Genomic DNA, 22,003 nt, shown 5'->3' with positions numbered 1-22,003 from the left:
AACAAAAGCCTTCAACATTTCTTCTCTTCTGCCACTTTCACACGTCTGACCAGCCCATGGTGACCTTGGGGATGATGGTGATGATGGTGGTAATCATGACAGCAACTACTATTATGAATCTACTTTGTTCCAAACATGTTAAAAATATATTCTCCCTGTTGAACAATGAGAACACATGGACACAGGGAAGGAAACATCACACACTAGGGCCTGTCAGGGGGTGGGGGCAAGGGGAGGGAGAACATTAGGACAAATACCTAATATATGCAGGACTTAAAACCTAGATAACAGGTTGATGGGTGCAGCAAACCACCACAGCATGTGTATACCTATGTAACAAACCTGCACATTCTGCACTTGTATCCTAGAACTTAAAATAAGATTTAAAAAATAAAATTATATATATAATGTATATTATATATAATTTATATCATTTTATTTTATATTTTTTAATGTATATAATTTTTGTATAAATATATTTATATGTTTTATATATAATATATATGAAATATATAAAATATACAAAAACATAAAATAATATTTTATATATTTAATGTCATATATAATATACACATTTTATATAATTCTCCCTTATTTTCACAAGAAGTCAATAAGGGATACTTCTAAAACTATTTTTGTTGTTGTAAATAACATAAAATATGGCTAACAGCAGCTTCCATGAATAGGGGTCCATTTTCTCGCATAACAAGGAATCTGAATGAAGACAGTTCCAGGGAAGCTTTGGGGAGACTCGATGATGGCGGCACACAGGATTGGCATCTCTGTGACTCTCTTGGTCTTCCTCATAGTCATGAAATGGCTGCAGCAGTACCAAGCATCACATCTTAGCACGGCTGCATTCAAAGCAGAGCGCAGGAAGCAGCACAGGCAGAGGTTCTCTTCCTCTACTTCCCTCTTATGTAGGAAAAACAATTTTCTCCCAGAAGTCCCCCCACCGCCACCAACTTCCCCTTACATCTCATGAACCAGAAGACACTCACCTGTCTGCCCTTAGAACCCAAGGCCCACCTTTCCTGAGTTTAAGTGACCTCTGCCTGGTTTTGCTAACAAGGAAAGAAAGAGTCGCGGCTTTGTGGCAAATGACAGCTGCCACAGTAGTGTCCTCTGTAATCTACAGTGAGATGATGCAACAAGCCAACGCTTTACTCCACTGAGGGGCCCCCTGCCTGCCTGCCGCCGCCCTCAGCTGAAATCCAGTTCCCTCCATCTACAAGGCTTCCTCCTTTTTTCTTTAGTTAACGTATACTTTTTCTTAAGCTAACCATACTAAGTCTGTCGACTGAACTGAACAAGTACTCAAATTTCACCCAGGACTGTTCAGGTCTGCCCCCTCCCACTTATGTATAAGAACTAAGTCCAAATCGGTCAGGTCAAGAGCACCCCGAGGTGCAGACAGAAACGTGCTGTGCAGAAAACAGCCGTTCCCGGACCAGCCTGTACCGGGGCTGGAAACCGCTTTCACCAGGGTCACCAGGGGAGTCATCCTGTTAACGGAGCTCCAGGAACTCGCTGGCAACTGAGACACAGGGCAGGTGGAGCCTGACAAAAATGCCCTCCTCAAAAACAGGAAGGGGCGAAACCCATTTGCAGAACTCTGAAAATGTCACGTGTCTGTTTGCACCTCGGTCAGGGTTAGATTGGATTTCACATTTCACTGCGGTCGGCCCCTGGAGGCACCGCGGCGGCGGGAGCAGGCAGCGAAGGCTGCAATCCCAAGGCAGACCTTGCCGGTGTCGATTTCCTAATCCCTCTGTGCTTCATCGTCCTTAACTGTAAAATGGATGTAACAGTGGAATCTAGCTCACAGCATATTTTTTGAGAATTAAAAGATATAATATATGTTAAGGGATTAGAAAAATCTTTGCTCAATGAACATCAGTGCGTTAGCAATACTGGTAGCAATGATACCAGCAGTAGAAACAAAACCAAATGTTCTCCCTGTAACGGCCAGGACTGATGTAATGACTTAAAGCTACTAGCAAATCAGTCTCCTTGTCACCTCAGTCCAGAGCTTGAAAGTCTAGTTACCTTCTCCCTAAACTCACTCAACAATGAACAATCACCCCAAACAACGAACATGCATAAAAAGTAGAACATCTGATACCATACAGTATTTTGTTTTAATTCTGGGCATATTTTTTGTGAAATATTCCAAGAAATCAAGAGAATGTAAATAACATGTATCCACATTTTAAATAAAAGAATAACAAAATACCTACGTACCCATCCCACAGTTTAAGAAATAGAATAAAACCAGTCTTTGAAGCTGTGCATCCCTCTATGATTCCAGGCGCCCAACCTTAATACGCAGATATCCAGCAATCTGAATCTTAGCACCCCAACCTTAATACACAGGTAACCAGCAATCTGAATCTTAGCACCCCAACCTTAATAAGCAGGTAACTAGCAATCTGAATCTTGAATTAATCCTTCCTTTTCTTCTTTATTTTTTTTTTAATTTTTTATTTTTGAGACAGGGTCTGGCTCTATTGCACAGGCTGGAATGCAGTGGCACGATCTCAGCTCAATGCAACCTCCACCTCCCGGGTTCAAGCGATTCTCCTGCCTCAGCCCACCAAGTAGCTGGGACTACAGGCATGTGCCACCACACCTGGCTAATTTTTGTATTTTTTTTTTATAGAGACAGGGTTTTGCCATGTTGCCTAGGCTGGTCTCGAACTCCTGACCTCAAGTGATCTGCTCACCTCGGCCTCTCAAAGTGCTAGGATTACAGGCGTGAGCCACTGTGCCCTGTCTCCTTTGTTTTTCTTTATACTCTCCTCACATACATATGCATATCTGAGCAATAAATCATCTAATTTTCCTTTACTAAATTTTATGTCAATGAAAATATAGAGCAGGTATTCTTCTGTAACTTGCTTTTTCATTAACCATTTGTTTAGTTTTATCCATTTTACACACATAATTATACTTCAATCATTTTCAGTGTTATGTAATAGTATTCTACTTTAGGAATATACCATTTATTTACCCATATTTATCTACTATTTATTTACCCATTCCCCTGTTAATGGATAGTTGCCTTGTTTCTAGTCTAAGACTTCTCACCTGAGGATGGGCTTCCACAGATCCTATTTAGGGTAACCATATAACTTACTGTCCTAACCGAGACACTCATGAGAAGGAAAAAGAACGCTATTAATAATTACACGAGGACAACAGACATAAACAAGTAGACTGTATGGTCACCTTATACACTCTTAACACATCTCAGGATTTCTTAATGACACCCCTAAAGTGCAGACTGGGACACTGAAGCCCAACTCTCCTTAACTGATGGTGACTTCACATCTCAAATGCTGTTTGTTAGCTTCTGCATTCACAGTAGAACCCCTAAGGAAAGCCCAATTAATTACTCTTTCTACCCCAGGAAGAAGTAAAACAAATTCTTAAAGAGGTAAGATAGAAAAATGTACAACTTCCCAGATTCTGCTGTCTCTGATTTTCACAGTTTATCATCACTGTTTGAAGAAAATTCTATCTCCAATGATAACGGAGCAAAGAGAAAGTGTAAAAGGCCTTACAATCTGAGTCCTTCTCCCGAGTCAAGACGGGGCTCAGGGCCCTGCACCCACTGTCTCCTTTCATCTTTACCACAACCCTGTGCGGCAGGTGTGGGAAATGAAGCTCAGAGCTGCAGCGACGTGTCCCAGGTCACAGTGCACGTAAGTGACAGAGCCTCAGTCACTGTGTCTAAGTAGGTGGTCGTATAATTTGTGATACAAAGGAGGACATTTCTGGGAGTAAAAGGGGGTGCTTTAACAAGTGCCAGGAAAACAGGTGTAAACTAATTTGCCCCAGGAACACCAGGACGTGGGACACCCTAGTTCTATCAAACTTCACCATAAGCACTTATTTTCCAAGTGCAGATAGAAATGATTTGGGGGACTGGTTGGCTACCAGCAGCAGTGTTTAGTCACACTTGCTGGAGCAATCCTCTTCCACAAGGCCTCGCCCACATTTTCAGATGTGGGGGATCTGTAACCCTGTCCTTCGGCAGGGTCCCTGACACCCCCAGCCTTGCTCCTTTCTGCATGTGTGTGTGGTCTCTGTCTCACACACACAAACACACATGATAGTTTTTTAAAAGAAATATTTCAGCCAGCCACCGTGGCTCACATTTGTAATCCCAGCCCTTTAGGAGGCTAAGGCAGGAGGACTGCTTGAGCCCAAGAGTTTGAGACCAGCCTGGGCAACATAGTGTCTCTACAAAAAAAAATTTTTTTAATTAGCCAGGCATGGTGGCATGTGCCTATAATCCCAGCTACTTGGGGACCTGAAGTGTAGGGAAGAAATATTTCAGATATGGAAAAATAGAGAATTATATAACAGCATCCTCTGGGCCTGAGCAAAAATGTTCCAGCCAGGTGTGGTAGCTCGCACCTATAATCCCGCACTTTGGGAGGCTGAGGCTGGAGTATCCCTGGAGCCCAGGAGGTTGAGACTGCAGTGAGCTATGATTGTGCACCAGTCCAACCTGGGTGACAGAGGAAGGAAGGAAGGAAGGAAGAGAGGGAGGGAGGGAGGGAGGGCAGAAGGACAGAAGGAAGGATGGAAGGACGGATGGAAGTCCTGTTCCCAACCACAGCATTTACAGTGGCCCCAAAGGAGAAACAAATGTCCATCAATAAACAGCAAAATGATAAATTGTGACAATCACACACATAAAATATCATGCAAAAGGAATGCTGTCCAGTAAGAAAAATGGAGAAATTGCTGCTACACACAATAAGGTAATCTCACAATCAATATATTAAAGGCAAAAACCAAAAACAATAAAGAATATGTACACTATGATTTCATATATATAAGGTTCAAAAATAGACAAAAATGACCAATAATGTTAGAAATGAGGACTGTTCCCTTTGTGGATGAGGCAAAGGATATTGATTAGGAGAAGCCCAGAGAGATTTGCTTCTAGGATGTTGATAATATTCCATTTTTTGATCTGGATAGTAGGTACAGAGATGACAACTGTGTTAATTCATAAACAAATATGCTTAAAGATGTGCACACTTTTCTGTATGTATGTTACACTTTAAAAAGTTTACCTTAAAATAAATCCAGAATGAAAGCCTCTTTTAGTCAATATTATGTTATTTATACCCAAAAAATTATCTTTACTGTCAAACTATCTGTGTGACCTTTGGCAAATCGCTTAATGATCTGTGTCTTTTTTTTTTTTTTGAGATGAATTATTCCTCTGTCACCCAGGCTGGAGTACAGAGGCACAATCTTGGCTCATGGCAACTTCTGCCTCCAGGGTTCAAGCAATTCTTGTGCCTCAGCCTCCCAAGTAGCTGGGATTACAGGTGTGCACTACCAAGCCCAGCTAATTTTTGTAGTTTTAGTAGAGACAGGGTTTCACCATGTTGGTCCCAGGCTGGTCTCAAACTTTTGAGGTCAGGCAATCTACCCGCCTGGCCTCCCAAAGTGCTGGGATTTCAGGCATGAGCCACCGCGCCCAGCCTTTTCTTTATCTGTAATGGCATATGATGTATAGTGTTGATGTGAGATGTACTTGATATAAATATGAAACATGCTTAGCAAGCACTTGGCACACAAATAAGCACCCAAAAATGTCTGCTATTTGAATTAGTGGTATTCCATCCACACCTCCCCTCCTTGTATTTGGGACGTATCTACACTTATATCCTTCTGCACTGGGGGAAGGCATATTGAAACGAACAAGTTTGCCTATCTGTGTTTTGGGGTAGGAAGTGGAATGGGTAAATCCCTTCTGGAGGACAATCTGGCCATATATACTAAGAGCCCAGAAAATGTTTGTACCCAGTAATTCCATTTAGGAATCTACCCTAAGGAGTTAAGACAAGCAAAAAGATTTATGTGCTGCAATGCTGTTACTTATGTTATTTATGCACCATTGTATGTTATTTATAAAAGTTAAAAACTAGAAACATCTATTATATCAGGAAATGGTTAAAATATAATGACGATGAGCACTTTCAGTGACATGAAAAGTTGAATACAAAAGAGATCTATCTATACCAATTCTTAAAATAATAAATACATATAAAAAAGATAAGAAGAAACTAAACCAAAATTTCAGCTAATTATCTCTTGGTGGTAGTATTACAGGAATTTAAATTTTCTTCCTTATACTTTCTGTATTTTCCAATATTCTTCTATGAGTACATATTACCTTTAATAAAGAGAGATGTAAATATTAAAGAATTTCTGTCCTCTTCCCCTAAGACCTTTGTCTCTGTTGTCAAGGTGACAGCCGGCTGCAATCCATCACATTCAGGAAGGACACTATCAACGAAATGTGTCTGAAAGAAAGTGACTGACAGGTTGGCAAAGTGCTTCAAAGATAAACCCCATGAGGAATGGCTGAAGGAACACGGATGTGTACTTTGAGGAAGACTTGTTAACAACAGCTGCCTTGGAACACCTGTCATGTGGAAGAGGGATTACACTTGCTCTACCAGGCTCCAGAGGTCAGAACCCTGACAATAAATGAAAGTTAAGGAGAAAACAAGGGGAGGGTGAAGAGTGTAGCTCAAGAAGCATCCAAGCTGCATGATCATAATATAAACTCCAGTTTCCCTTCCTGTCCAACACTAAGCAGCTCCCCTGGAGGCATCCAGTGAATTTCCTTGCTAGCATTTGGGCAACCACATGGCTCTATCCTGAGGCTGTGCTCTACTAGCCTCCCAGATCACAGCCTCCTCTGTGGACAGCCCGATGAGTTAGGATCTCCGTATTCATAAGCAAACACCAGCCTGGGAATAAGCAAGTTAATCCCTAACCCTTGTCCTTCAGCAAGCTCTTCAAAATTTACATAAATTGCTCCACTTTTCTCTATTTTTTCCATTTGACCATCTCAGTCTAAGTCATAATCACCTCTCTTCCCTGTACAACTACAGTGTCTTCCTAACTGGTTTCTCTCTTCTACTCTTGCTAGCCGCATCCCCAGTCTATTCACTACCCAGAAGCTAAAGTGATGGTTTTCCTAGGACAAAGAAAAAAATCATTAACAGACTATAAGACTCAAGTGGAGACTTCATCTCCAGCCTTCACTGGGTGCCACTCCCTTGCTTGGTGTACTCCAGTGAAGGTGGCCACCTTTTAGTTCCACATTCATGCTCAGCCTTTCCACCTCAGGATATTTGCACATGCTGAAACACTCTCCATCACCTTCTGCACCCCAAATCTCAGGTGTCATTCCCTAGTTTTAAGCCTTTAATGGGATCCCAATGCAGGAAGGAGCCTTTGTGTGGCTCGTCAGACTTTGTGTGACCTAGCCACAACTGACTAGTCCCCACTTACTATCTCTAGTCTCTTGAGTAGGCTCAGTATGAATGAGCCTCACCGAGGAATGAGAGAGATGTTGGTGCATTTGAAGAAATCAGAGGCATGTACCAACATCCCCCTCATTCCTCAATATTTATGCACCCTGCTTCCTACGCCCGGAAAAATCTTGGGGCTAATTCTTGATCACCTTGAGGGCTCAGCATGCAATGTCACTTCCTCAGGAGGCCTTACCTTACCTCCAGATACTGGGTGGGTGTCTCTGGTGTGCACTTACAACAACTCTAATTGTTCCATCATAGCGTTTTTTATATTCAATCGTAACTGCATTTCCTGCTATTCGGTAAACTATGTGAAGGCAGGGATCACATCTATTTGGCTCAGAAATGTTGAGTAAATGGCTTTATTTTTTAACTATAACTTTCCCCCATGAATAAGCATATTAAAGTCAAAAAGAACCCAGAAAAACAATAGATCTCAACAGGAAGTATTCTAATAAGTGGTATTTCTTCCTGGAATAATGAAGCAAATCTAGACTTTGGACTCAATTTCCCGTGTCCTAGGGGAAGGTTCATGTATTGTCATTTTTATTTCACTAGCTGGCATAGTAATTATTCTTTACCAGCATTTGAATGCCCGGGGGCAATCTTCAGTAGGCACACAAAAGGATCGATAAGTGCTAAAGAGACTGAAAAGATATATAATATTGAATTCATAAAATGGCAGGATAAAAGAAAAGTAAATTAGAAAAACACTGGAGGACATAAGACTAATAAGCAAAAAATAAATCACCGACAGTCAGTTTCCCCCAAAGGCATAAGCAGCTCTTGTTAATTTGATAAAACTGCTTCATGTGAAAGACCTTCAGAATCCTAAAACCAGAACCCTAGTCTGGACCTTGGTGTGGATTTGGGGTAGAAATACAACAAACAGAAGCCAAGAGACAGCGCCCTGTGACTCCATCCCTGCTCTACCTTTGTCAGCTGGGAGACTTTGGACAAGTTACAAGTCTTCTTTGAATTTCAGTTTCTTACCTAAGGGGGCTACATAAATTAATGTGGTAGAAATCTGCTCATTCTCTACACATTCTCATTCTCTTCTCCTTTCTTGGTAATGGAATCCGATTTTTAGCTGGGCACGGTACTGTCCCATTAAAACATAACATTTCTCAGCCAACCTCTACAACTAGGAAGCCAATGAGATGTAAGTAGACCTGTTGGGTGGGCCTACCGGAAAGTTCTAAGAGAAGAGATTGGCCATTCTTCTCCTCACTTCCTGGCACAGAGATATGATTGATGGCTGAGACCTTTTAAACTGTAAAAACAAGGGCAGCACCTGAAAGGCCAAGAAGAAGAAAGCTGGAAGAAACTGGGACCCAGACAACCTAATGAAAACACCATAACCAACTCTGGACAATCTACTTCCAAATTCCTTCGTATTAGACAGAAATACACTGCTTATCTCATTTCATATTGGAAGGCTTCGCAGAAAGAGTTCCCTTTATATTTGGCCCCAGTTGGCCTATTTGGGCACACTGGTCCTGCCCGTCTCCTCGGGAGCAAGACGTTCCATTCTGTCCTCCTTTGTGTGCCAGCCCCATGGATGTCTAGAAACACTGGGATGTGTCTGAGAAAACCTGAGTTTCCGTGGGATCTCGGGCAAGCAGCTTAAGTGCGCGAAGCCTTGTTGTTCATCCACAAAATGAAGGTTACTTCCTTTCCTTTATCTCCCCAGAACTACTGTTTAGAGGAAAGAGCATCTGAGTTAGATATGAATTCAAATTACTTAATAATGGCTGCATGATGAAATTCCTCTCTGAATTTCAACTTTCTCATCTTTAAAATATCTTATTTCACAGATTATCCTGATTGGATGAGATATTAAATGCAAAACACTTAGCATAAAGACTTTCATTTGCAAGCCCAATATCTCACTACAAAATAGTAGCTATAGTCATCCATTTTCATTTTGCAGTGTTATATGTAATGGTAACAACAGCTAACAATCGCTGAGTACTCATTGTGTGCCAGGAACTGCCCAAGCACTTTCCACATATTAAGTCACTCAGTTCTCACAACAATGAAGTAAGTACTCTTATTATTCCCATTCTACAGATGAGGAAACAGAGATGCAAGATGTTAACTGCCTTACAAAGTCACACAGCAAAAGAGGGGAGCCAGGCAGTCTGATGCCAGAGCCCCTGCTCCTTACTTCCAGTATACACCATACTGCTTGCTGTCTGGGGGTAGGGTCATGTCTCCCCAAACAACATGCTTGCTTCCTCAGGGCAGAGTCTGCATCATATATGCCTCGGTGTCCTCCCTGGGGAATCTTACCCACCACAGGCCTCCAAGCACCAGAGAGAACTGAATGGCAGATAAGTAATAACTGAGCCACTTTCTAAAACACCCGTATCACAGATGACCTTGAAGAAGACCATTTGTCTAATGAACCAAGGCATGCCTGAAGTGAAACACAGAGAAGCCCTTTCACAGGGAGTGGAATATTCTTCCACCCAAAAAGCATCTCTTGGGTCTTCAGAATCAGATTCTCTGAAGGCTTAAAGGACTCTGGGAACAATTCTGACTAATGTTTACATGCTTCTAGAGTCTGAACTGAGTTTAAGGCCTCTGTCATTTATTCAAATTAAAATGCCTGCCCGACAGAATGCAATGTGTCAGAGTTTGCCAGTGTATAAAGAGTTACATTTCCTCCTGGATGCTGATGGAAACAGCTTTCTAAAATAGATCTTTTTATGTTATTGTCATCAAGAACACTAATGGAGTATGTCACTATGCAAACTGAGTGTGTCACTATGCTAGAGATGCAGCTGATAGGACACAAACCTCATTAGCACAGACTTCCTTAATTTGGAATATGTGATAATTCTTAGTAATAAATTTTATTTTTCATTATCCGTAATGAAAACAATATGCAAAATAAATGAATAAACAAGACCAATTCATCTCTTCTACCAATATTTATTGTAAATCAACTATGTGCCAGCACCATGGTGGTAGCACACGGTGGTAGTCATAGATGTTATTTTGTGTAATTCTCATTACAAGAGAACCCTGTAGTGCAGAAAGTAATGTACCCATTTTAAAACAAGTTAGAAGTCTGGAAAATTAAATTACGGTACATCCATACAATGTAATGCCATGCAACTAGAATAAAACCAATGGAGCATATCAGTTGGTGTTAACATATTAACAAGAACAAATGCTGAATGAAAAAAGAGGTGGAACCCTCTTTAAAGTATCTCATTTGTATTAAAAAACAACAAGAATAGATTATAATAATGTATACATACATAAGTCGATATACAGTGAGATTCTCAGGAGGGGCAGTCAAGAAAAATGGATGGTCTGAGATGGAAAAGAAACTCATTTTTCACTGCACTTGTGTAACACAGAGTTCTTTTATTTATTAACTTATTTGTTTTCCTTTTTGAGACAGAGTCTCACTCTGTAGCCCAGGCTGGAGTGCAGTGGCACGAGATCTTGGCTCACTACAACCTTCACCTCCCACGTTGCAGTTCAAGCAATTCTCCTGCCTCGGTCTCCTGAGTACCTGGGATTACAGGCACATGCCACCATGCCTAGCTAATTTTTGCATTTTTAGTAGAGATGGGGTTTCACCATGTTGGCTGGTCTTGAACTCCTGACCTCATGATCCACCCACCCCAGCCTCCCAAAGTGCTGGATTACAGACGTGAGCCACCTCACCCAGCCTAACAGTTCTTTACCATTTTCATGTTACTGTTTACATCATATGAAACCTAACAAAAAGAGGTTAGCAATAATTATTATTCATTGGCCCATGTCTAGTGCAATGTCTGGCTTATAATTGAAATTCCAATGTTAATTGCATGAATGTAAAGAAATGATGCCACTAATTACCATCTAAACACATTTATCTTTTCTATTCATGCATCAGGTCACGCCCTAATATTAAACGCTAAAACACTTTGGAGTACATTCAAGTTCCTGTATGTGCTTAAAGAAATACACTTGCAACAATTCTGAAAGATATTCTATAACTCACACTTCTCCTTTACATTCCCCACACTCTCCTTTCTCAAGCTCTGCTCTCCAACAGGTGCATACACACATGCACATAGGCACGCATAGAGTCAGGGAAACAGTTTACTGACCCCCCCAAAAAAGGGACTGGAATTAAGAAATGTTTTACTGTTGTTACCAGAGGTTTAGTATGATCAATAACTTTTTAACTGCATGCTGATTTGAGAAAGGAAAGTCTATAACCACACATTATCACTTAATTGGCACTACCAATTAATTTTCCAAGTATATTTTGGAAAGAGTTGGTGCAGATTCATCGGAAACAATCTGTATTATTCCTAATAGCAACCACAAAGATGTTCTAAATAATCAGAGCAACCCTCAAGCGTCGTGGAGTCTGTGAACACTTACCTCCCAGGTATCAACTTCTTAGGTATAAGTGACACGTGCAGCTGCTCCCTCCCGCTGCTATCTCCCCGCCTGAGTGACAGCAAGCTGGGGAATTGGAAACCGATAGTTTTGTTTTCTCCGTGCTGACAAAGGGGAACAAATTATGTATTTTCCCTGAGTGTGCAGTGTGTTTTTTTTGTTTTTTTGTTTTTTTGTCGGAGATTTTCCCCCAGTAGCAGCAACCAGGAGAAAAAGAAAAAGACATCTGGCAACTTCTTTAGGGTATATCGTTACAGATCTGTGGTTGTGACTCTACTCAATCTGTTTCATAAATAAAACCCAGGCGATGGCATCAATTAAAAATCTTTTTAAAGACAGTTTTAACAAGAGCAATATCCTGGAAACTACAGTCCCAATATCCTAATAATCACAAAAGCCCCCATGTATGGAACACTCCCATGTATTGGCACTGTGGGGAGCATTCTATAGGCAAGCAGCAGTTTAATTCCCACAATTCTATGGGTTGCCATTATCCCCATTTTGCAGATGAAGAAACTAAGGTTCCTCGAAATGAATTGGCCAGCGCAAAGTCATACAGCTAGTGAGTGCACTTTACAGGCAAGTGGCAGTTTAATTCTCACAATTCTATGGGGTGCCATTATTATCCCCATTTTGCCGATGAAGAAACTGACGTTCATTGAGATGAACTGGCCAGTACAAAGTCATACAGCTAGTGAGTGGAAGAACTGGGATTCATACCATGTTTTTAAGAACTCCAAGCATTCTGGAGCTCTGTGTTCCATCTATGCTCAATGAGTTTATCAGACAAAAAAAAAAAAAAAAAAAAAAAAAAACAGTAAGAATTAGAGGAACAAGGAAGGAGCCATTCTCTCTCTACCCCATAATTGATCTTCTATGACTTTCAGCACACAGGCCAGGTGTGGCTGACAAAACAATAGGTCTGGCATTAGGAATCTCAGAATTGCTGTCCTGATTCTACCATGAACAAACCTGCTTGTCTCAACCAGTACAAGCCTTGTTCTCCACAGCTGTGAGATGAGGCAGCTGGATTACAATCTCCCTCAGCTTAAAAACTGCATCTACGAAGGCGAGCATGGTGGCTCACGCTTGTAATCCCAACACTTTGGGAGGCTGAGGAGAGTGGATCACTTGAGGTCAGGAGTTCAAGACCAGCCTGGCCAACATGGTGAAACCCCGTCTCTACTCAAAATACAAAAATTAGCCAGTTGTGGTGGTGTGCACCTGTAGTCCCAGCTACTTGGGAGGTTGAGGCAGGAGAATCACTTGAACCCAGGAGGCGGCGGTTGCAGTGAGCCAAGATCATGCCACTATGCTCCAGCCTGGGTGACAGAGTGAGACCCCATTTCAAAAAAACAAAAAACAAAAGAAAAACACCTGCATCTATGAAGGTGTGTAGAAACATTTTGCTGGGATAGTAAAGCAGGAAAAAATTGAATGTTAGCCCCGCAGGGTGTACAATTGGGCACATAATGTCCACTTTGCAGAGAAAAACCCTGACAGATGACATTAATCAGCAGTCAGTTCCCAAAGAAATTGCACGAATGACCTCGAGTGGCCACTGCTAAATCCAGTGGTCAATTTGTGATCATTTCAATGGACTGATCAGCAGAAACCCATAGAATTAACATACTCTCCTCTTGAAATCTCTTTAATTGACTTGCAAGACACTCCTCTCTACTGTATTTTCCTCTTCCTTCCTGGATGCTCCTTCCAAGTGCCTTCACAACTTTGTCCTCATCTTCCCAACTCTTGGAGTGCTCGAGAATGTAGTCCCAGACTTTCTCATCTACAGTAACTCTCTTGGTGCTCTCATCCAATTTCACGGATTTAAATGCAATCCACACACTGATGGCTCCCAAATGTGTAATCTCTACCCCAGAACCAGACTTTTACATCCAGTTATCTATTCAATACCTCTGCTCAGATGGCTAATGGGCATCTCATGCCCCGCTCCTGTAACTCCCCAACTCCGCCCTCAGAGTCGTTTCCATAAATGGGCCCTGAGCCCCTCACGTACTTTTCCCAGTCCCAACTTATCTGCAGCCACTCCAGCCAGCTCCAGCTTATGCACTATTCCCATGACTTGGAGACTTCACCAGGTACTCACAAGGCTCCCTCTCTCCCCTTTCTCCATTCAAACATCACCTTTTCAGTGAGGCCTTCCCTAATCATTCCATTTTAAATTGTAACCCATCCCTCAAAGCACGTTCTTTCCCTCTCCCTTGCTTTTTCTCTATAAAATTTCATCCTTGATATATTTTATACTAGATTTATATACTTCTTTATTGCCTATATTCCCCAACTAGAATGCACGCTCCAGTAAGAGGAGTTTGTCTGTCTTGTCCACTGATGTATCTCCAACACTTAGACCAGTGCCTGGAACACAGCAGGCAGTCTTTGGTGGAAAATATGTAAGCTACAAGCATCCATGCATAGCCTGGGTACACCAGAGCATGCACAGTAGCCCTTTCTCTATGAATAGGAAAATGATGAAATATCTGTCTCAGACACTAGTTTCTTTTCCTCTTACCTAAAAACTGGGGTCATTTTTGGATGCAAGAAGTATAATTGTGATGCCCCATTTAAACTTCACAGTCCCAAAGAACAAAGATAAAATACGATGATATCATAAGAATAACTTTTAAAAAATAAATTAGGATCAGTGTGTTGTTTTCATATATACATTAATTTTTAACATATATAATATATGAGAGAGAGACATAAATATTTTTTGTATAAAATTGGGAACCAACTATGCCAGGATTTCTATGGTAATCTTGAAACTGTCTTTATGTATCAATAGCCAATAATGTTATTTTGTTTATTCATAGCTAGTTGTAGGTCTGATTTTTCTTTTTTTTTCAAATTTGAAATCTTGTATTTCACCCACCATTACCCTCTCATGGCAAATGATGGTCACCAAGTTAGTAGTCAAAGCTCAGACATTACCCGGCCCTCTCCTAGCTTCTGGTAGATATCTTGGCTTGTAGATCTCTACCTTTATCTTCACATGCCATTCTCCTCATGTGTTATCTGTATCCAAATTTCTCCTTTTTCTTAGGACACCAGTCATACTGGATTAGAGACCCACTCTATTCCAGTATGACATCATCATAACTAATTATATGTGCAAGGACCCTAATCCTAAATCGGGTCACATTCTAAGGTACTAGGGCTAGAGCTTTAACATATTAATTTTTAGGGGACATAGTTCAATCCATAACAGCTGGCTTTTTCTCACCGTTCAAGTCTCAGTCCAAGTACTACCATCACAGAAAGGCCTTCCCTGACCACCCAATAGAAAGAAGCTCTTTCCCAGCCTCCAATCACTCTACCTCATTGCCCTACTTGACTTTCTCCATGCACTTACCACTACCGGAAATCATCTCACTTGTTAATTTGCCTTTGGTCTGCCCCTCTACACAAGAACAGAAACCCCATGAAAGCAAGGACTGTCTTGTCCACTTGTCTCCAGAGCTGAGGGCAGTGCTTCATGGTGGTGCTCAATCAATGTCAGTTGAATAAATACATACATAAGTTAAATGAAAATCACTTGGCCATTCATAGACATAACACCAAGGACTGCCACAACTATGAATAAAATCAAGCAGTGTAAGAGGACAGAGAGAAGTGTGCCGTTTTGAGTATGGCGGTCAGGATGGGCTTCCGAGGAACGGACGTGGAAGCAGCAAGAGCGGTTTCAGTGAGAGTGAGGCTGAGGGTCTGACTGGGGTAGGACTGAAGCGTGAACAGAGGGGTAGGACTGAAGCGTGAACAGTGGGGTAGGACCAAGGCATGAACAGGAGGCAAGGAAGCGCAGACAGCAAGGAGGAGTGCCATAAAGGGAAGCTTGAGTAGGGGCGTCTGCATTTACTACCCAGCACCCAGACCTTGACAGGTGGCAAGGACTTTGCCATGCCTGGGGAAATAGAGTTTTTGCTTATTCCTGAAGTTTTTACAACAGCCCTGAAGCCCTCCCTCTTCTGTCCCCTCAACATTTTGTTCTTGCTACTGTACTTCTAGTATCTCTGTGGAACTGCAAGCTTTCCACTTTACGTGCCTCTTTCCTCTTCCAAGGAACTCCTTGAGGGCAGAGACCCCAAGAGGTACCTAACAGATACGGAAGGAAGGTAACTTCTGGCTGGTGCTTCTCCCTGTGAGTGCCCCTTTCTACTATAAAAAAAAAAAAAAAAAGTTTTATCCCATTACGAACAAGACTTTGGGATCTGTGTAGTGAAAATTATAAAACATTGATAAAAGAAATTGAAGATGATACAAACAGAAAGATATTCTGTGTTCATGGATCAGAAGAAAATATTGTCAAAATTTCCATACTCCCAGAGTGATATATAGATTCAATGCAATCCCTATCAAAATTACAGTGGCATTTTTCACAGAAATAGAAAACACAATCTCAAAATTTGTTTGGAGCCATAAAAGACCCCAAAGATGAATGAAGCTGGTGGCATCACAGCCACTGATTCCAAATTATACTACAAAGCTATAGTAATGAAACAGTATAGTACTGGCATAAAAACACACAAATAGACCAATGGAGCAGAATAGAGAGGCCAGAAATAAACCCACACATGTACAGTCAAATAATGACCATATGGAAAAGATGCCAAGAACACACAATGGGGAAATAATAGTCTCTTCAATAAGCAGTGTTGAGAAAACTGTATATCCGTGTGCCAAAAAAGTGAAATCGAAACTTTATCTTATGCCATACACAAAGATCAGTTCAAAATGGATGAAATACTTAAACCTAAGACTTAAAACTGGAAAACTTGAAGCTCCATTACATTTGTCTTGGCAATGATCTTTTTTTTTTTTATATGATACCAAAAGCACAGGCAACAAAAGCAAAAACAAACAAGGAGGACTATACCAAATTGCAGAGTTTCTGCACAGCAGAAACAATCAACAAAATGAAAAGGCAATCAAAGGAATGGGATTAAATATTTGAAAACCATGATGAGGAGTTAATATCTAAAATACATAAGGAACTCATACAGCTCAACAGCAAAAAATAATAATAATATCACACCTTAAAGATGGGCAAAGGGGCTAAGCACAGTGGCTCATGTCTATAATCCTAGCACTTTGAGAGGCCAAGGCAAGAGGATCCCTTGAGCTCAGGAGTTTGAGATCAGCCTGGGCAATACAGTAAGACCTTGTCTCTAGAAAAAAATTTTTTTAATTATCCAGGAATGATGATATGCACCTACAGTTCCAGCTGCTCAGGTGGCAAGAAGATTGCTTGAGCCCCAGAAGTCAAGGCTGCAGTGAGTTATGATCATGCCACTGCCCTCCAGTCTGGGTGACAGAGCAAGACCCTGTCTCCAAGAAAAAAAACTGGGCAAAAAACTCTGATATTTTTCCAAAGATGACATACAAATGGCCAACAAGTATATGAAAAGGTACTTAACATCATTAATCATCAGGAAAATGCAAATCAAAACAATAAGATATCTCACACCTGTTAGGATAACTATGATCAAAAAGTCAAAAGTTAACAAGTGTATGGCAAGGAGGAAAAAAAACAACTCTTAGGCATTGATAATGGAATATAAATTGGTACAACCATTATGGAAAACAGTATGGAGTTTCCTGAAAAAAATTAAAAATAGAATTACCATATGATCCAGAAATCCTCCTTCTGGGTTTATATCCTAAGAAAATAAAATCATGTTCTCAGAAAAGTATCTGGATTCCACATTCAGTGCAGCGTCACTGACAATAGTTAAGATATGGAAACAACCTAAGTGTCTAGCAACAGGTATATGGATAGAGAAAATGTGCTATATATACACTGTGGAAAATTATTCAGCTTTAAAAAAGAAGATGAAATTTTGCCATAAGTGACAACATGGATGAACTTGAAGGACATTATGCTAAGTGAAATACACCAGACACAGATAGACAAATATTGTGTGATCTCATCTACATGTAGAATCTAAGAAAGCTGAACTCAGTAACAGAAAATAGAATAATGCTTGCCAGGGGCTGGACAGTGGGTGAAATGGGAAGACATTGGTCAAGGATATAAACTTTCAGTTATAAGATGAATAAGTTCTGGAGACCTAATAACAACATAGTGATGGTAATTTATAACAATGGTTTATACTTGAAATTTGTTAAGAGAGTAGATAGATCTTAAGCATTCTCACCACACGCATATGAAAAAATGGAATGATGTGAGGTGATTAATATGTTAACTAGCTAGGTTATGGTAACTGTTTTACAATGTGTGCATGTGTGTGTGTACCTCAAAACATCATGTTGTATACTTTTAATATACACAGTATTTATTTGTCAATTACACTTCAGTAAAGCTGGAGGAAAAAAAAAATAGAAATCAAGCTTTCAGGAGTGATGTCATGCAAACAAACAGAGCAGGAAGCTCTAGGAGCTATCCTTCTACTAAAGCAACCATTGACCTGGAAGGAGTGACTGGAACCAACTGTTTAGGAACTGTGAAACCTAACTAGACACTTAAAACAACCAGGGGAGGGCTTGGTGAAAGGAGGGACTGCTGTTCTTTTCTAAGACAGCAACATAAGTGAACTAGCTACCATTCCCACCACAGCTTTGAGGATAGCAGCTCAAGGAGTGTTCTAGGAATGGCTGGCTGACACCAGAGTAGGTAGTGGGGACTTTCTCCTCCAAAAATTGGTGTTGTGCATTTTTGTTGGTCTAGCAGTGCCTGAGGGTTTGATGCAGACACCCACTTTGGTTTTGGCCCTCTTGGTGACAGCAACTTCCCCTGGCAGCATTCGTAGGAAAATTTTAATTTCTTCATTCACAGGAAGAAAAGAAATTTGTCAGAAATATTAACAAGTGAACCCAGACAATGGAATTACTATCAAGGGTGTTAAATCAGTTCCATTAAATATAGTCAATGAGCTAAAGGAAACCATAGACAAAGAACTAAAAGGAAGTCAGGAAAACAATCTATAAACAAAATGAGAATATCAGTAAAGAGACAGAAATAATTTTAAACCGCAGAAATTCTAGAACTTTAAAGTACAATAACTACCATGAAAAACTTACTAGAAAGAGTCAAGAGGAGATGTGAAAAAGCAGAAAACAGGATCAGCAACCTTGAAGATAGGACAACTGAAATTATCCAATTTGAGGAACAGAAAGAAAAGATATGAAGAAAAGTAAACAGAGTCTAAGGGACCTGTGAGACATCATCAGGCAGACCAACATATGCATTATGGTGACTCAGAAGGAGAAGGAAAGAAAGAAGCAGTAAGATCTTTGAGGAAATAAATGCCAAAAACATCCCAAATCTGATTAAAGATATGAATATACACATGCAAAAAGCTAGATGAACTCCAAGCAGGATAAACTCAAAGAGATCCATATAGAAATGTATATAATTAAAGTATCAAAACCCAAAGCAATGAGAAAAATTTGAAAGCAGTAAGAGGCAAGTGATTCTTCATGCACAGTATGAACTCAATAAAATTAACAGCTGATTTCTTGTGAGAAACAATGGAGACCAGAAGACAGTGGGATGACATTCAAAGACCTCAAAGAAAAAAACTGCAAACCAAGGATTTTATATCTGGCCATTTATATCCAGCAAGTCTATATCCCACAAAACTATCATTCAAGAATAAAGGAGAAATTATGACATTTCTATATAAATAAAAGGTAAAGGAAATCATTACCAGTACACCTGCCATACAAGAAATGATAAAGGGAGTCCTTTGGGCTAAAATGAAAGAACACTAGACAATAACTCAAAGTCGTAAGAAGAAATAAATTGGCAAAGTTAACTAAATAGATAAATATAAAAGCCAGTATTATGGTATTTTGCTTTGTAACTACACTTTTTTTCCCAAAATGATTTAAAAGGAAAATGCATAAAACAATAAATCTATGTTAGTGGGCATAAACTATATAAGAATATAATCTGTGGCAATAACAACATAAAGGAGGAAGGATGGAGATCTATATGAGCAGAGTGTATACTACTGAAACTAGGGCAACATTAATCAAACTAGGTTGTCCTGAGTTTTCTTTCAATTTGAAATGCTAATTTTAACATAAAGTGTACAAGAAATATGGTGTCATGATGGAAAAACTAGAAAAACAAGGCAAAAAATTGGAATCACCTCAAATCATACCAGCTTTATCTTGGTTGAGTTGAAAAATTTTAGTGACTAGATTTTTTTAAGAAGAGCCAGGATACAGAGCAGAGCATGTCAGACAGCAGGAACAGTATGAGAAGAGAAAAATGGCAGAAAAGATTTTTCTTTCTTTTCCCTCAAAGAGATAGGCTCTTTTCTGTATAAGATTTCTCCAAGTACTTTGTCTTTCAAAGGCACTAGAGTATAATAGTTAAGAAACAGACTCTAGGCTAGCCTAACCAGGTTTGAATTTGCTTCTATCACTTACTAGCTGTGTGATGTTAGGCCATCTCTCAACACTTATTTATTTTATTTGTAAAAGGGAAATAATAATTGTATCTACTTTACTGATTATTAAAATGTTAAAACATTAAAATGTTAATGCATGTAAAACATTGAAAATGGCTCCTGGTACATGGGTAAAACCTAATACTGGCTTTTACTATAGTCATACAATCATCCAAAGATAACCTGAGTGGCACAAATGAGGTTCTACCAAAGTCTATGTCTGTAGCAATAAATAAAATTAAAAACTATTTGCTGAATTTCAGAATCTAATCAATTGACTCAATCCTGTCAGATGTAGACAATTTTTACTTAACATCTAGGCCAAGTATAAAGTCTGAAATATTTTAGTGCTTTAAAAAGGAAGTCTTCCATCAAAGTAATAATGCAGTTAGTTCTGAAAGCTTTTTTCTAAACCAAATTGGAGCATCTGTGTCTTTCTGTCTTTGCTGTTGACATAGGATATACCACAGGACCAACTCCCATGATGTTACCTAGAAAGCCAAAATGTCTACTAATATAAGATTTATTCATTTGTCCAACAAATATTGAGTACCTTTTATGTGCCAAGCACTGGGATATGGGAATATACAAAACAGATAAAAATCCAGGGGATTAGTGCAGGCTTCACAGGGCTATGGTGAATTCTGACTTAAGGAGATGAAAAGTCCTTAGAATAACATCTGGCACATACAAAACATTCAATAAACATTTTTCAAACACAAAAACCTCCCAACGTTGCTTTCAGCCAATTATTTCAACTAGAGAGTATCACTAGCTGTGAAATCACACAATCCATCAGACAAATGAATATTTAATCATTACAGCACACCAAACAGCAACTTAGATTTCAGGGGCATGGTACTTCCAGGTTACAGTAAGGCCCTAGGTTAGCTACTAGAGTCAACTTCTCTAAGAAAGAGCTCAGAACCCTGCCTACTGACTTAAAATGAGTGGTGGTGTGGAATTTCCCAGAGACACTGGCTCCTGTCTCCTCCCTCCCCCTGTTTTCCTTTAAAGCTGATTCAACCAAGGAAGCATGGGCTTCATAGCTAGGGCTAACATGAGTAAGCACAGCCCTCAGGGCCCTGGCCCAGTGCTCACCATGCATCAAGAATAGCCTAGTCCTGGCTAGGCATGGTGGCTCATGCCTAATTATAGAACTTTGAGAGGCTGAGGCAGGCCGATCACTTGAGGTCAGAAGTTTGAGACCAGCCTGGCCAACATGGTGAAACCCTGTCTCTACTAAAAATACAAAAATTAGCCAGGTGAGGTAGCACACACCAGTAATCCCAGCTACTCGGGAGGCTGAGGCATAAGAATCACTTGAACCCAGAAGGCGAAGTTTGCAGTGAGCCGAGATTGTGTCCCTGCACTCCAGCTTGGGCGACAGAGCAAGACTCTGTCTCAAAAAACAAACAAACAAAAAAGAATAACCCAGTCCTCAGTGTCAAATGAGTTCTATCACAGCCAAGCACACTGCCAGCCTTTTCCTTTTCCTCACAAGGGAACTCTCCTGCCCTCTGCTTTACTCTTTTCATTTGCAGTATAAACAGCACACCTGACCCTGTGAAGAGGGCATTGAAGGAGATTGTCAAAGGGGCCTGTGTGCTCCTTTCACAGCACACGATCTCTCTCCCTAACAAGCTCTCTCACAGGCCTTAAGAAATCCACATTCAGGAGCAACATTATGCTACCAGCTGCAGCTGAGGGCTCTGGGTGAAATCAAGCCAGGGCTGGGGAACAACTCAAAAGTCATCTGAGAGGTGTGACACCTTCCTGGCTTCCAGACCCAGA

The 22,003-nt window shown here is 40.4% G+C and overlaps 1 protein-coding gene and 1 pseudogene across 3 annotated transcripts in view; one reads left to right on the top strand and one right to left on the bottom strand.

Moving 5' to 3' along the window:
• TMCC3 (transmembrane and coiled-coil domain family 3) overlaps window positions 1-22,003 on the bottom strand; it is a 299,140-nt gene that overhangs the window by 243,392 nt on the left and 33,745 nt on the right. Inside the window, exon 1 of one of the 3 annotated variants that reach the window (XM_021675607.2) lies at window positions 11,754-12,561. The exons of the other annotated variants lie outside the window; for them this stretch is intronic. The gene's annotated coding sequence lies outside the window, so the exon portion shown is untranslated. Of the gene's footprint in view, window positions 1-11,753; window positions 12,562-22,003 lie in introns of those variants that run through there. 3 annotated transcript variants of the gene reach the window in all.
• LOC105728881 (keratin, type I cytoskeletal 19-like) overlaps window positions 1-22,003 on the top strand; it is a 39,233-nt pseudogene that overhangs the window by 5,385 nt on the left and 11,845 nt on the right.

The sequence above is a fragment of the Aotus nancymaae genome, unplaced genomic scaffold, assembly GCF_030222135.1.
Source record: "Aotus nancymaae isolate 86718 unplaced genomic scaffold, 86718_ANA_hifiasm-v0.15.2.pri h1tg000016l, whole genome shotgun sequence".
Taxonomy (NCBI): Eukaryota; Metazoa; Chordata; class Mammalia; order Primates; family Aotidae; genus Aotus; species Aotus nancymaae.
This window is presented reverse-complemented; position numbering and strand designations above follow the sequence as displayed.